We start from the raw sequence: 16,435 nt of genomic DNA, 5'->3' as shown, positions 1-16,435 counted from the left end.
TAGAATTATGGAATCATAAAATTGTCAGAGTTGCAAGAGACTTTTAAGGCCATCAAGTCCAATTGTCTAACCAGAATTACCAGTGCAACCCCTGTACCACTAAACTACCACCCAGTGCCAGATGCAGATGACTTTTAAACACCTCCAGGGATGGTGACTCCCCCACTTCCCTGGGCACCCTTTCAGTAAAAAGTTTTTTTCTAATATCTAATCTGAATCTCTCGTTTCAGCCTAAGGCCATTTCCTCTAGTCCTCTCATGATAAAATAGACCAGGTTCCCCCTCACCACACTCTCCTTTCAGGTAGCTGTAGAGAGTGAGCAGGTCCCCACTGAGCCCCCAGTTTTCATGACTAATCATGTCACTACCTGTCCAATATCATATCATAGATTGCTTTGATTAGAAAGGACCCTTAAAGACCATCCAGTTGCAGTGGCACTGCCATGGGCACCTTCCACCAGAGCACAGAGAGAGCCTCATCCAACCTGTCCCTGAACACTTTCAGGCACATCCAAAACTTCTCTGGGCAACTGTACTCACTGCCCTCAGAGTAAAGAATTTATTCCACCTGCTCTGAATCATCTTTGACAATAGTGTAAATTTTACTGAACCTGACAGATACACAACTATAAAATGGTGACACGGGAGACAATATGATTCTTTCTGCCCCAGTTATTCCTTAAGCATAATTTGAGAAGTGCTCACCTCCTTGAGGAAAAAAAGAAAAAGATAATGAGATTGTTATAGATGAACAAAAATGTTATATACATGCAAAATGGTCTTGTTAATCAACAGAGCTCCCTCCCTGCTGGAGGAAGCTCCAGAAGAAAAACAGAAGCCATTACCATGCTGGTAGGATTGATTAATTAGGAAAACAGCTTCTACTAATACTCATTAGCATTTATACATTGTAAAATCCACTAAATATATGTGTAAATAACTTCCCTAAAGTGACAACTAAAGGTGCCTGAAGGGTGCCACATGATGTTGTTTTCTGCTTGTGTGGGTTTTGCATCGCAAGATACGTTTCTGCATTGGCTAAAAACTTGTAAGAGGGAGCTGGAATAGGAAGAGAACACACTGTAGGCACATTCTGAGACATGAGACAGGTTTGACATAAGAGCACACCAAAGCTGCGTGCCAGGGCACATTCTAACGTGGCCAGACAGGGGACAGTGGAATATAGGAATAAATCCAGGGTGCTGCTATGAGGGAAAGTGCAGGTAAGGACTACACAGTCCCTTCAGAGCCTCAGGAAAACACAGTGAGGAGCAGGAACATCTCCCCCTCCCAGGACTAAGATTTGGACATGCTCTGGTTCCGTCTGAGGAATGGGGTAGCAAAAGCAGACACACTCAGCAAGCATCTGTGCTGGCCCAGATGCTATCTGTTAGTGCCTTTTGTTTCACAGTATGAATTTCTGTGTAGAGGACTTTCAAATAATGTGGTTTAAATTTAGAAAGTGACCATTCAGTTATCAGTGCAGTTGAAAATGATAATGAAATGGAGCCCAATAACTCCAAAATACTGGTCAAAAGATGATTATCTGTGTAATGTGTGTTTTCTGGACTTTATGTGCAATTATCAAACACTATTTTTAGTCTGGGTTTCAGGAGAGTTGTGTTTAGTTCTTGGCTCTGCCACAGACTTCCTGCATGACCTTGGGCAAATCGGCTTCTTTCTCAGTGCCATCTGCAGCATAATACACTTTCCTCCCACTCTAAATTTGTCTTGTTGATGTGGATTATGGGCCTTTTGGAATAGGACATCTCCTTGCTGTGTTCATTTAGTGAGTGGCACAGTGAGGTTCTGAACTTGTGACTTCTAAGCAGCTTTTTAATGCATCAAGAACACCTTCCATGACCAGTGTAACCAGGTGGTGGATATAAAATCATTAGCTCTATTGTAGATTTCAGACAAAGCTGGGTTTTCCTACATGCTTCCACTAGAACTTTTTATTTCAGCTGCTAAATTTTTCAAGCAGTTTTTGTATTTATTTTCCTTCTCCTTTTTCACAGTGTAGCCCACGCCCTCCTGCTTTGTGGTTATTACCCTGGTCCCTGTGATTAGTGTGGAGCTGCTGGTTGGTTTGCTTACTTGTTTTTTCACCTTCACTCTAAATTACAGCAGCAAATTGCCTGGGGCACCAGTATTTTGTGGAACTGGCTGCTGGTCCTCACAGGGACCTTCTTACCTGTACCTGGCTTTAGCAGTTGTGACCTGCAGCCCAGTGGGAAGCATGGACAAAGTGAGAGAGCAGTAGACTAGAAAGCAGACAAAAGCAGCAGCATTTCAGAGCCTTCGCAGAGCAAGGAACAGCTGAAGGTAGACATTATTAAAAAAAAAAAAAAAAAAAAAAGGAAAAAGATATTAAAGTGATCTCTTTCTTTTTCTCTTGAATGAGATACCTGATCAGGCAGGGGCCCGGGCTCTACTGCTAGTGAAAGAAACAAACTGAACAGATGATCAAACAGGTGCCTCATCACAACATCCTATTAAAACAGGCAGAGTGAGAACTTGGATATCAACTCACAAGCGCAGAAGGCACTAAATATATTTCCTCCCTACTAAAGCTACAGGAAAGCTCTTTGGACAGGTGTAGCTTTCGCAGCAGAGTCACAGGCGCTTACGGACCTCGGGCTCAGCCACCCAACTGCGCTCACAGGCAGGTTGCGATCGGGCTGCCACCCCGGAGCGTGTCCCCGTGCTCAGCCAGCGCCACCCGGGGATCCGTGTCGGGGGGTACCGGGCTGGCGCTACCCAGGCGGGGACCAGGCTCCCGCCGCCCGCCCCGCGGCTCCGGCAGGGCTCGGGGTGCAGGTGCCGGGGCGGCCGCCGGCGAGCGCAGAGCCGGCACTGCCCACCCGGCCGGCGGCAGGAGAGGAGCGGGGACCCCCGGGGGCAGCGCAGGACACGGGGCGGCGCGGCGCCCTGCCCGGAGCGGATGACCTTGGGCGAGTCCCCTGGAGGGCAGACATTCCACGAGCGCCTCCTCGACCTCCCGTGGGCCGGCTGCGGGCGGTGGGAGCCCCGCGGCGGGCGGGGCCGGGGTGGGCCCGGGCGGGCGGCGGCGGCGCGGTCCCTCCCCGCGGGCGGGAGGCGGGCGCGGGCCGCGCTCCCGGCAGGCTGCGCTGGGCTGCGCTGAGCTCGGCGCGGCGCCGGGCGGGGAGCGCCCCACTCCGCTCCTTCCCTGCCTCTCGCCACAGTCCGGCGGCGCCCGAGGCGGCATGGAGACCCAGCGCGGGAGGCCGCGGGGCAGCGCCCGGAGCTGAGCCGGCCGGTGCGTACCCGCCTGGGGCTCGGGGAGGGGCGCGGAGGCGATGGCGGAGAAACTTTCCGCCGGGCAAACTCGGCCGTGCGCGGGGGCTCAGGGGCTTCGGCCGCGACTCGGGGAAACTTCTGGCTTGGGGGCTCCGCCGCGACAGCGTCCCTGCGCTGTGCCAGGTCCCGCTGCCATCTCCGCGCCGCTCCCTGACAGCGGCCGGTCCCGCTCCCGCTCTGCCCGCAAGGTGCAGCGGTGGGCGGCTGTCCCGGGTATAGCTCGCGAGCAGGCAAGAGCTGGCTTTTCGTGTTTTAAGAATTTCCTCGCCGCCTTTTAAGTGCTTTTATTTTGTAGTTGTTTTGGTGGTGATGTTTTTGGTTTTTTTTTTTTTTTCTTTTTTTTTTTCTTTTAAACTTGTGGCAGTTAGGGCGAGGGAGTGTGCGTGTCTGTCGCTGCTCTTCAGCTGCAGTTGCTCTTGGCTGAGCCTGGGGACTGGCTGCAGCTGCTTGGGCTGGGGAGAGACGGGTGTTACCGGAGGACCTGCCTGTTCTGTCTGGCTGTCTGTCTGTCTATCTATCTATCTCTCTGTCCATCTATTTTTTCCCCTCAGTGTTTTAGGAGGGAGGGCTCGCCTTGCCCTCCCCGTTCGCAGGCTCCGGAGCTGGGGGAGCGCTCTGTCCGGGACAGCGGGGGCAGCAGCCGTGTCCCCTCGTCCCTGCCGGGCTTTGCTGGGGCTGCTCGCTGCGGGTTCCCAGCCCTTGCGCGCTCCGAAACTCGGACCGTGTCTGCATGTGCAAGGGCTGGGATGTGCACCCCTGGGAAGGGAGCCTGCTCCGGCTGGCGATGGGTTAAACGTGCTGCTCTCAGCTCTAACTTCTGCTATTAAAAGAAGTATTCCAGCCTCTCCTACCCACTTTTTGAATCCCTCTGGATTATTTGCAGGAGGAAAAGAGAGCCGCAGTGCCCCAAGGAATGCATCAGTGGGTGTCTTTTACCTTTATAAATTTTTTTTTATTACTATTTTTCATGGTGGCTTAGTGTCCTTGCTTTGTTGTCGAGAGGATTAAGCGTTGCCGAGTGTCCTTAGTCCCAGATTCAATTAAAATAAATAGAAATACATGGGACATAAAGGAAAGTCAGCACTGGCATCCTGGCAGAGGCACTAAAGCATCAAGTTTGGTTAAAAGGAAGGGATTTGAGGAAATGAATGCTTCTGTTCATACCCGTCTGCTTCCCTTTGCAGTGCTGTCAGATGGTTTGGAGAGGTGTATCTTTGGATCAGGATTTGTGTGTTCTTAACCAACTTCTCTCCAACAGAAAGGAAGAAAAAGTCTTCTCTACAGGCACAGGTGTTATAACTTGTCTCTCATTCAGCAAATGCTTTATGAAATTTGGTTCGAGTCTTCAGCAAAGGAATTAAAAATCAGGAGAGGATAAACTATGAGGAATGCAGAGGAGAGTTGCTGCACCATTCTGCTTGCTCCCTGGGTGCTCTGCTTTCACTGAAGGTTCATTTCTGGTCTGGAGCAGTTGTGGGAGGATGAAAGCAAAGCAGAACAAGGCAGAATAGCCTGGCTAGTACTTGTCTGTCTCTTCCTGGTGGCATTCAGAGGGCTGCTCCTTCAGGTTAACAAAAATTTCCTTTTGTTGCTTGGAGAGGACTTGGTGGTGAGTGCAAGGAGAGAAGGAGTGTTCTCTTGGATCTAGCTTGCTGTTGCAGAGTGTTACTGAGAAAGAGCTTACAGGTGTGATCGTTGTGTTCCAAAAAACACTAGAGTCTTATTGAGAGAGCCAGATAGGAGACAATGTACTGCAGGACTGCAAACTGTAGATATCCCTCTGTCTGATCCTTTGGTGGTGCTAGTGTTGTAGAAAATCAGCAGGTTGGCTGTGCTTGTCTTGATGCAGTAAACCATAGTTTTATTTACTTTTGTTCCTGTTTATTTTTAAGCTTGATTCTTAAAAAAGCATCTGTTGGCATTGTAATGACTGTGCTCCATACCTGCGTGCCAGTAGGGTCTGGGATGGTTCTTGACCTGTGTGCTACGTTTCTGTGTTGTGTTATCCTGTGTGCTGGACAGGGATGGGGTAAAACCTGCTTTCCCCCCCCACCCCCTTCCCCGCCAAGTTTCCCTAAATTGCTGGCTTGCTCAGTTTCTCACATGAGGGGCTTCTCTTCCAGCAGGTTATATTGTCGTGGCTCCTACCATGTTGCACTACTGTGACCTGATGTACTCTGGTTGATGGATTCTGTCAAATACAGTGAAATGAACAATTAGGAGGCAGTTAGGGTATTTAGCCGTTGCTTTTTAGGAGCAGTTTGTAGGTGCTGTTCCACTACAGATATATTTCTGTGCTGAGTTCTAAAATGTCCTTAGACACATGCCAACTGCAGTCCTACAGCTTGTATTTACAGGCAGGTTTTTGTGAAGGACAGAAAGTTGGTTAGGATAAGGTTTGTTTTAGAATGATGTGCCAGTGTGAAACATCATGCTTCTGCTTACAGGTCTGAATCCCCTACAGTTCTGCAGTGTCTTAAATTTCCTAACTGTTTGATGAGTATTTGCTTGCTTATGTGAAGGGTTTCATGACTTCTGCCTGCAGTACATAATACAAAAGCTCTTGGCACTGTTCAGACCCTTATTGTGCCGGCTGGAAGTTCCAAGGCAGAATGGGCAGGGACTCAAAATTGCTGCGACAGAGGTGAAATCCTGGCTGTGCTGACTTCAGTGGGAGTTTTGCCATAGATGACAATGGGCCAAAACTTCAATCCAGAAGTAGTTCTCCCTTCTTGTTGGTAATCCTGGTGTGTTCTTTGGGGAAGCTTTTGCTTTTCTATTGCCACCCAGACTGAGTCTGTGAGGCAGAGAAGACAGAAGTCTCTTAGGATGTCATGCTGTGCCTTTCACGAGCACAGCATTCTTGGGAAGGAAATCAGGGCAGATAGGAGTGGAAACAAAACCCCAAATGTGGACACATGCTGACTGTCTTGCTGCTTGTGTCCTGAGTCATTCCCAGGAACATGGATCAAGAACTCTGAACTGGGCACAATTAGCTTCTTGAAATTGCAGAGGAGGGATCTGTCAATGCCTGCAGCCAGTGCATCTCCCAGTCCCTGCTTCTGCATTTGCAAATTATTGGTTCAGTGACAGACATTCAATATGTGAAGCAACAGTACATTCATTAATTTATCCCTACTTAGCCTGTGCACGCTGACTGAGTTTTCTGTATGTATGTGATCTAGTGAGTTATTCTCAGAGACACTTCATATATCCAGCATCTAGATAAATTTTTATGTTACATGACAGTGACAAATGAGAAGTGTTTGCCACTTTTTTCCACAACTGGAAAGGTATTTGGTACAGAATATCAGAATATGTGTTTAATCAGTGCTGATTGAGAGCTAGTCCAGGTCATGACCATGTAATAAAACTGATCATCACAACAAGAATGTGTTGCTTCAGTTTATTATATCCAGTGGAATAGAAGACAGTTTTTTAATATATACCAAAAACATTCACTAGGATTGAGGTATTTGAATCTGTGTGATTTTTTTATTTTTTATTTTTTTTTTTTAGTGGAAACACTGTGGTGTCTTCAATTCCAGTGTAGACAGTTTTCTTTTACAGTACATTCTTCTACCTTGCATTCACGCCAGACTTTTGGGTATTTTTCTCCTGTTTGATGATGAAAGAAATGAAAGTATAAATTAATGTGAAGCTGAGTAGCCTGTCTTGCATGTGCATCCTTACTTTAACAGACTTAAATAAGGAGAATATGTTGAACATTTATAAATTATACCTTGTTAATGTCTCTTAACTTGTTTGCTATGAGGATTTACGCACCTAAAACAAAACAGTACTAATTCTTATTTACTTTATGTAAGCGCATGGGCCTCATTTTGTCCCAGTATAAAAAACTATACATGTCATAAAAGGCATTGTGTTAGACCCTGAAGTCATATTAGTGGTTAACATCTGGATGTGTGTATTAATGCAGGCAAGTTTTGGGCACTGTTAGTACTGTCAGGAAGCAAAAGATGGCAGTGCTGTGAAGAGGGATCTGAGCAAACCCTGCTGGGCTGTTGTTCAAACCTCTGCTCTGGGATCTGTGCAGACCTCCAGCTTCTGGGTTTGCGGTTTGATTTTTTTTTTTTTTTTTTTTTTACCTAAGTGCAAATCAAAGAGTTAAAGAGTTGATGATAACCATCATTGTATCTTTTCTGTGTTTCTAAGCCCTAAGTAATGTGTTCTCTTCAGTGCTTGAACTTGAAGGCTGAGCTGGAGACAGGACTTGTGGGTGCTGGACTAGAATATGGATCAGGTGATGCAGTGTGAGAGGAAAGATGCTGTTCTTAGCTTGTTTGTTTTTCTTAACTTCTTGTGCAGTGCTTCAGGCTAGGAGAGGAGTGGCTTGAAAGCTTCCCAGTGGAAAAGGATCTGGGAGTGCTGGTTAGCAGTGGCTGAACATGATCCAGAGTGTGCCCAGGTGGCCAAGAAGGCCAGTGGCATCCTGGCCTGGATCAGCAATGGTGCGGCCATCAGGAGCAGGGCAGGGATTGTCCCCTGTACTGGGCACTGGTGAGGCCTCACCTCAAATCCTGTGTCCAGTTCTGGACCCTCACTGCAAGAAGGACTTTGAGTGTCTAGAGGAGGGCAATGGAGTTGGGGAAGGGTATGGAGCACAAGTCTGGTGAGGAACAGCTGAGGGACCTGGGGATGTTCAGCCTGGAGAAAAGGAGGCTCAGGGGGGATCTGATCACTCTCAAGACTGCTTGAAAGGCGTGTGTAACTAGTGGAAGTCCATCTGCCATGTAGAAAGCCATAGGACATGAGGAAATGGTGTCATGTATTGTCAGGGCATATTAAGATTGGATATTAGGAAAAATTTCCTCATTGAAAGGGCTGTCAATCATTGGAAGAGGCTGCCAAGTAACGTGTTACCATCCCTGGAGGGATTTAAGGATGTGTAGATGGAGATTTAGGGACATGGTTTAGTGGTGGACTTGGTGGTGCTGGGTTAGTGGTTGGACTGGATGGTCTTGGAGGTATTTTCCAACATAAATGATTGTATGATTAGACTAAAATCTAAACTACAAAATATAGGGGTGAAATTGGTGTTGCACGGGATTAGTAGCAGTGCTACCACTGATATGAAAACTTGCTGATTTCACTCATTTTTTTTCTTGAAAGAATCAAGAACAGACCTTGAGTAGGGTTGCAGGGATGTAGAGAGATGTAGGGTTTTGTGTTGGAAAATTCTCCATCATCTTATTGAGCTGTTGTTGATTTTGCTGCTGTTCTTGGTGTATGAGCCTGGTTACCATAATAATTACACCTAAATATATCTATGCCTGTACTGCCTGTCATCCACAGTAAATCAAAGGCATGGACCCTGCAGGCACTTAAAGCAAGTTAACACAAATGAAAAACACCAGTGGCTTTGCCTGGGAGAAAACAATATTTAATTTCTTCCTCCTAGATGATGACACTGCTAATTGTATGGCTTCCAGCGTGTGAATGTAACTTCCTTTGACATCAGTGCATGTTGGCTTGGTCATTACACATGTGCCACCACAGTGCAGCCCCTGCTGCAGGGCTTCACTGGTGCTTTCTCCCTGCTCCTGCAGAGTGCACAGCTCTGTCCCTTGGCTGCAGAGCTGCTCTGAGAGATGTGGCAGTATGTGGAGTGGCTTCTCTGGGCTGAAATCCTCCTTCCTGTTCTACTATCTAAGCTGATTTCTCCCCTTTTTTTAAAATACATCCCTAATTAAAAAAAAATTAAATTTTTAAATGAGTTTAGCAGACCATCCTGAGATGTTCTGGGCTTTCTAGGCGGGTAGCCATCAACAGTCTGAGTTAGGCCACTTCTGTCTGCAGTGGAGCTGGTGGTGGGATTCAATGCTGACTGTAGTAGGAATTGCTTTTGGACCATTCAGAGCTCTTGAAATCCTGCCCTGCAGCATTTCCAGCTTCTTAGCTTGGTCCTGTAGAGCATCTGGGTAGAAGGAAATCTTTTTTGAGGACTTCCTGTAGTGCTGGTGAGAAATTGTCTGTCACCAGCACTGGAAATGCACCAGAAACACAACTTGTTTCTGCTTGCACTGTGCGAACCAGCCATAAATAATGTTTCTTCCATGTCTTTGCAGACTTCAAAGAGTCTTCCAGCTGTTGCAGGAAGCCTATTGAGAGAAGGTAGCTGCAAGTTTAATTGTAGCTTCAGGACTTCAGCTCAATCAAAATCCAAACAATCTGATAAAAATTACAGACACTTGAATGTTGTCAAAGGTTAAAAGTGAGCCCTCTTCAGAGCAGCTATTAATGTTTTAAATCTAAAAATAAAGGAGCTTATTAATATTCCTAAATAACATTGAACATAGGTGATTTTTGCCTTTAAACCATCTGAGCACTTAACATGATTGTGCAGGTTATATTTCTTGGTAAGTGCATATAGTGACATTATAAATGTCCGTTTTGCTATCAGATGTGTAGCACTAGTGTCTTCTTAATACGAAACATGGTTATGTCCCACATTGGTTAAACAAATTATGGTACCCAGAGTCTTAAGAGGATGCCTTTGTATTCTGTTACCGGGTGTATTCTTTTTTTGATGACTCCTCACATTTCATGGAATCCTACAGTGGTTTGGGTTGGGAGGGATCTTACAGATTAGGTAGTTCCAACTCTCCTGCCATGGGCATGGACATGTTCCACTGGATCATGTTGCTCAAAGCCCTGTCTAAAATGGCCTTGAACACTTCCAGGGATGAAGTAGCTACAACTTTGCTGGGTAACCTGTTTCAGTGCCTCACCACCCTCACAGTAAATAATTTCTTCCTGATATCTAATCTAAACCTGACTGCCTTCAGTTTTAATACATTACCCCTTATTCTATCTCTACATGCCCTTGGAAAATGTGCATTGCTGTAGCTATGGAATCTTTTCTTGTTGCCCTTTACATCCCTGGCCAGAATTAATTCTGTTAGTTCTCTGGCTTTCCTAACCTGCTCCCTGTCTGCTTAGACAGTCTCTCTGTATTTTTTTCAGACTGCCTGTCCTTGCTGCCATCCTCTGGAACCTTCCTTTTTGTGTTTGAGTTTGTCCAGCAGCTTCTTGTCTATCCATGCGTCCCTATTTAAATAAGCAGTTAATAATTTTGAGATATGCATGTGTGGGGTGGGCTTGGTTAGGTTGGTTGTTCAGGTTGGGTTTTTGAGTTCTTTTTGAAAGCTGATGTTGGAATTTATTCTTTCATTCATCCTTTGTGTGGCAATTAGGTAATGGCAGCTCTTGCTGCCATCCAGGTGAGTGAAGTCACTGCTTGCCTGGCTGCATCTTTGTGATGTGACTGCATGTGAGGTAGCATTGCCAGCATGTGTTGGGATGACCTAGCTTTATGGATTTTTGCTGTAGTGCAGTGATGGATACACTGGTAGTCAATAAACTCAGAGCTGAGGTTTTACATAGACATTTTTTCTAGAGGTTTGCTGTGATATTTTTTAGTCAAAATTGAGACACCACTATTCACTGCTGTGATTTTCAAGGAAGCATAATTGCTGGTTTCTTTTAGAGAAGAACAGCCTTTTTCTTTGTTCTTGCACGTTGTAAAAAAAAAAAAAAAAAAAAAAAGTTGCTTCTGCTTTGCCCTTGGTAGAGGGTGTTCATAATATTGTAGTAGTCCAAACCTAGACAAGTCTAGGGTTTGACAAGCCCTATCCAGAAGGAAGTGATCCTCTAGCAGAGAAGCTAGAGGACTGGGTAGAACAGCAGGAGTAATTGTTACTATTGTTATTTTAAGCTGGAATTTTTCATTTAGGGCCTGCATGCCAGCAGAGTGAAAAGGCAAATGTTACTTTCCAGTACCCAAAGCCTTCCACATTGTCAGATACTGAATAGCTGGAGATGTTGTGATGGTGAAGCCTTTTGACACTTCTGTCACTTGCCTGGACCCAGGGGGCTGAGTAATTCTGAGGTTTTTGTGAGTCTTCAGGGAGCAGACTGGTTTTAAAGTCTTGCTGTTGACCTTCTATGTGTGAACACAGTTCTCTCCAAATGATGTGTGAGCTTTGGATCACCTTTGGTGCATTGGATGAGGCTTTTCCTTGCCTGCCGTGCATTGGATGAGGCTTTTTCAGCCCTGAGCCATGCAGGCCGCTGGCTCACTTCCCTCGGCTTTGCATGGCAGCATCTCTTGGGAGGCTCTTTACCCAGCACGTTTGGTGCAGCGAATATTTAAAGATGCCCACAAGGCTCCTTTGGTGTGGTTTACTGCATGAGTAAAAACCATGGTGATTCAGATCATTGGGACTATAAGTAAATTTTCTGTGTGCTTTGCATCCATGTCATGAGGTCAGGAGTAAATGATGAGGCACGTGTATGCTGCTGTCAGGGCTTTGAGGATTGTCCTTTGCCAATCCATGTTTGGCTGTGGTTTGTCTTTGGGTGGATTGACATGGTGGGGTGTAGCTGGACTCATGCTGGGCCCTGCTCCTCTGAGCTTGCACAGAGTGTGCTTGAGTTCTGCCCTGGGGTAAACCAGCAGGTCACACTGACAGTGAGAGCCCGAAGGGCCCTGCTGGAACCATAGGTGGTTCCCTATGTATTATCATGGAGTAGGGAAAAGACCTGCATCCCGTGTTAAAGCAGCAGGATGCAGAGTTCTGTTCCTTTCTCTCTGCTTCCTTAGCTGTTTTGAGAAGCTGCATTCTGAAACACCCTTCCAAGAGCTGTTTCTCTCTGCAGTGGATTAGTGACAGCTGAAATGATTCTTGAGCATTAACAAATATCAGCTGATCCACAGCTGACTTGTTCACGTGTAGACTGTGGGTATGGAAGGACTAAGGAAAAAGTGAAAGGGAGAAGATTGCAAGGTAATCTTCTGTGAGTAGAATGTACTGCTCTGTCTGGGCATGGGTTAATGCATGTGGAGGAGTAAAGGGTGGGGAAAAGAAACACTGGGTGGATGCAGTTTTCTGATGGTGGTGACTCAGAAAAGGAACATGGAAGTTTTGGGGTCCTGGACTGTGCTAGGTACCTGGCTGGAGAATGGGGATAAGGAGAAAGTTGGATAGGGAACTGCAGCTATATTAGCCTTTTACTGGCTTTTTTTTTTTAACTGTCTTAAATACCTGGGATTTTCAGCCTGGCTAGAACAACATGGCTGATGTCTTTGTTCGGTGTTCCTAGATTGACAAACCTGAAATGGGCTTTCAGACTTAGTTTTTCGTTATCTAACCACATGAAAGTGGAAGATGTGTCTGGACATAGATTCTGAGAGACAGTGATGTACAGAGGATCTGGCTGAGATTGAATCAAATTTGACTTCTCAAAATTTGGTAATTTTGGGAATGCTTCATCCCTTACAGTACTGGTTTGTTGTTTTGTATAGAAAAATAAAGATGGTAGTAACAATAAAAGCAGTGTTTCTACCTGTTCCCGGAAACTTTAATTAAGGCATTACTCTGATAGGCAGATGAGCTAAAGCAATGCATTTTTTGAAGAAATTCACGTCACTTTTCTCACTGATTCTTCTGAGGGATTTTCTTTTGGCTTCCCAGTTTCTGTGATGCACAACTTCTCCTCAACCCAAGTTGAAGATGAATTTAGCATTCCATGATTCCTGCAGATGTAACAGTCTATCACAGCTTGCAGTGTATGCCCTGCAAAGAATTCACCTGCAGTGTGGACTGGCCTGGCTTGCATCCACATTAAGACGGTCTTGGCAAAAGGAGGGAAATTGAAGTATCCTGCAGTGATCCTTTGTGCATATAATTTGCCTTTCTCACTTTTGTTGCTTTTTTATCTCCTGTGCGCTCTTCTACCATGCCCAGCTGCAGTTCCATGTACCAGTGCAAAAGAGAGCTTAGCTTTTTACATTAAAAGTAATTTCTCTCCTGATGGATGTGCTGCTGGAGCTGTAGGAGCGCTGTTACTCACTTGGGTATGTCAACCCTGCATCTTGAGGGTTGTTGACGTGTTGCCACCAGGACCAAAACTGCAGCAGGAGGTGAAGCCCTCTCCGGAGCTGATGAACCCAAGGGCAGGTGCTCCGGGGCAGCTGGGGCTTGCACAGCAGGCAGGCTGGGCAGGGATTTTGTTGTGGCCACAGAGCATGCCGTGTTCACGGCCATCCTCACCGATGCCCTTCAGGGGCTGTATGGAGATAGGCACTGGCTCTAATAGGAGTCATTAAGCTGAAATTATGTAGGTCATTATCCTGTGGGGAGTGGGAGTTCTTGTGCAGTGTGTGTGTACGTTGAGGATTGTGGCTATTATTGTGGTATGTCCTTACTGGATTTAAATAACGTTGCTCTTTAAGGCTGTTCCTAATAGGGTTGGCCACCTTCAGGGTGCACTTTATGCGTGGGCTGTCTTTATTGTACTGACAGTGTAACAGTGTTTATTGCTGAAGGTCAGCAGAAGTCCTAGTTTCTGCTGTCCTCTTGGTGAAGTACATCTTGGCAGTTTTGGAGTCATTTTCCATCCACCAGAGTGAAGCAGAGGTTAGAATCTGATTCTTTGGATTTCAGACAAAAGGAATAGTGACTTCTCGTGAATATTTGTTTCCTTGCCAGTAGAGGCTGGATGACTTAATAATCTCTGCGTATATCAACATGTTGATCAAGTTTCACATCAAAATATCCAGGGCTAACTATAACAAATATTTAAAAATATAAACCTGGGTTGTAATTGAAAACCTTTCTTGGTTATACAGTTCTGAGTGTAATGAAATGACAGCTCAGGGCTGGATTTTTAGGATAGCTTTATCTGCTGTAATACTCAGCTCTGGGTCTATCAAAACAGCCTTCTAAAGCCAGAGCTGCCTGTGGCATGGCATTTGCTCAAATATGCCTTAATAAAGTCAGTGCCAGGTTTCCTATCCAAAGGAAAAATGAAGTCTTTGAATATATCTTCTTTTCATATATACCTGCTAGGAAGTCCTAGGGCTGAGATTCTGTGGAAATGGCAAAGTTGGATTAATTTTGGGTGTGTTTCCTGAGGGAGATGTCACTGGTTTGTTTGCTCTTTCCTTCCTTTCTTTGGGCAATGAGCATAAGGCTGAAGCTGATGTGTTGGGTGGAGATGGGAGCAGAGCCCTTTGCAGAGTGCTTGCTGAGCACCTGCTGTTTGCAGAGCAGGACTTTTAAACCAACCATCGTGCAGAGTTGCATGTCATCCCTTGCAAATGGAGGTACTTCAGCCTGCTTATTCCAGCAGGTAAACCCCAGGTGATGCTGGAGGAATCAGGTGGCTCTGGAGGTCTAGATGCAGGAATGCTACAGACTGAACTCATCTCATCTTTGCCACTGCCAGCAGGAGCACTCCATTCTCAGTAATGTTATTTTATCATGAGCCAAACAAAACCACACAATTAAGTTAAAACACACCAGACTGTGTATTTTGAAGGTATCAATCAGTCTGTTAATTTATAAGAAAAACCTTTTTTCTTGCTTGCTTTCCTGTACTGATTCTTTTTTAGCTCTAAATTAGGTCATTGGGACAAAAACAGGAATGAGGTATATGTGGGGTTTGCCGCCATTTGCAAAATGGTAACTCTTCCTGAGAGAGTGGACCTTGAGTTGGAGCAGACTTCATGGCTGACTATGCTGTGAACATAAGAAGGTTTGGGATCTTTTATAATACCCAGACTTTGAAATCTGCCTCGACATAGTCACTTAGTGGTTATGGAATGAAGAAATAAGTCTACAGACCAGCATTCCCTCCAAGGAAACCATTTTGTCATCCTTGCCCCGCATGCCTGTGTTTTTTCCACTGAAAAAAGAATCTGGAGGGAGAAGTGGAAACCCTGAAACTCTGACATGTTAGGGAATATTTCCCAAATTCATTTGGAGAGAAATGTTATTACATATTACCTTCAGGTCTTGCATTGTCCTGTATTGTACAAGCCTGCAGAATCTCTGAGGGTCAAAGTTTCAGTGCTGATGTTAGCTTGTCTCATTCCTAGCAGTAAGTCCCAAAGCTCTGTCTCCTGGGAAGGGGTTAGTACCAAGCCCTTACTATTTAAATGGACAGACCTGTGCTCCACCTGCAGTAGTAGTACTGCACAGACCGCACAGGGATCCTGATTTGTTCTAGCCATTGCTTTCTTTAATGAGTTCCCAGAAAATATCTGCTATATCTTGGTATTTAGTGTTGCATAAAACGAACCTTTAGAAGGAGGGAGATGATGGAACAGTTCGATAGGAATGACTGATAAGAAGTGAAAATGCTGCTAAGCAGCCCTGAGCTGCTGCTATCTGGTATGGTCTCACTGGTCATCCCAGCCAGCCCCTTCTGGAGGCTTGTGTCTCCCCTGTGAGCCTCCAGCCCACAAACCTGTAGTTTGTTTCACTGATACATATCAAAAGGCTTCACGAGTGAGGACAAGATCCTGACTTGCTCCCATTTTAGAAATTAAGGAATCAAGGCAGAGGCAGTGAACTGGCTTGCTCCATGGCCTCACAAGTACTAGAGGCTGAGTGAGATCTGGGACCCAGCTGTCCTCAGATTTTTGATGAGCAGCAGACTATGCTCAGCAATTCTGCCCAGGAGGAAGCAGACACATAAGCTTGATCTAGCACTGCAGTGCTTAAAAAGTCACTCATGTTGGTTCGGGCACTGTGGATGTTGATTTGACTTCAGGTTTCCCTCCTGCTTTTCCCTTTCCTATAAGAGACTATTGAGAACAGCATTGAAGTTGTATTTTTCTAAAGAAAACTGGTTCAGACATTGAAGTAGTCAAATATCACCCATGAGCTGTGGTTTGTCTGAGTCCTGGGAACTGATGCCCTCCCCACCAAAGAAGACAGGTCCCCTGCCCTCCTTATCATCAGCAGAGCTAGAGATAAAGGAATTCCATGCATGAAAGGTCACCCCAGCTTAGTAACACAGCCTCCCTCTATGGTTAATGATAAGCGCTTCCAGGTGGGTTTCATTCCTTCCTTCCCATGTATCTGGCCAGGAACTCAGGGTGGGTGATTCATGCTGCTTACACTGATTACCATGGCAGTGAAGTTGACTCATTTAGATTAGATTCATAAATTTTAGCTGGCTGAATTGGATGAGAAAAGTTCCCCACTTATCATCTTGGGTGAGTTTAGTGACCTCCAGTAATGCTACCACACTAGTATCTGTTAGAGAACTGTGTTGGTGAGAGAAAAGAATAAAGAAAGATA

At 45.6% G+C, this 16,435-nt stretch overlaps 1 protein-coding gene across 1 annotated transcript in view; it reads left to right on the top strand.

Annotated features, from left to right (window-relative positions):
* Window positions 1-3,213: 3,213 nt before the first annotated feature.
* Window positions 3,214-16,435, top strand: part of FAT3 (FAT atypical cadherin 3) — a 391,200-nt gene continuing 377,978 nt past the window's right edge. Inside the window, exon 1 of the mRNA XM_054270169.1 lies at window positions 3,214-3,279. The gene's annotated coding sequence lies outside the window, so the exon portion shown is untranslated. The remainder of the gene's footprint in view (window positions 3,280-16,435) is intronic.

Source organism: Melozone crissalis, unplaced genomic scaffold (assembly GCF_028551555.1).
Source record: "Melozone crissalis strain CALT ecotype California unplaced genomic scaffold, PUWL_Pcris_2 ptg000008l_1, whole genome shotgun sequence".
NCBI lineage: Eukaryota > Metazoa > Chordata > Aves > Passeriformes > Passerellidae > Melozone > Melozone crissalis.
This window is presented reverse-complemented; position numbering and strand designations above follow the sequence as displayed.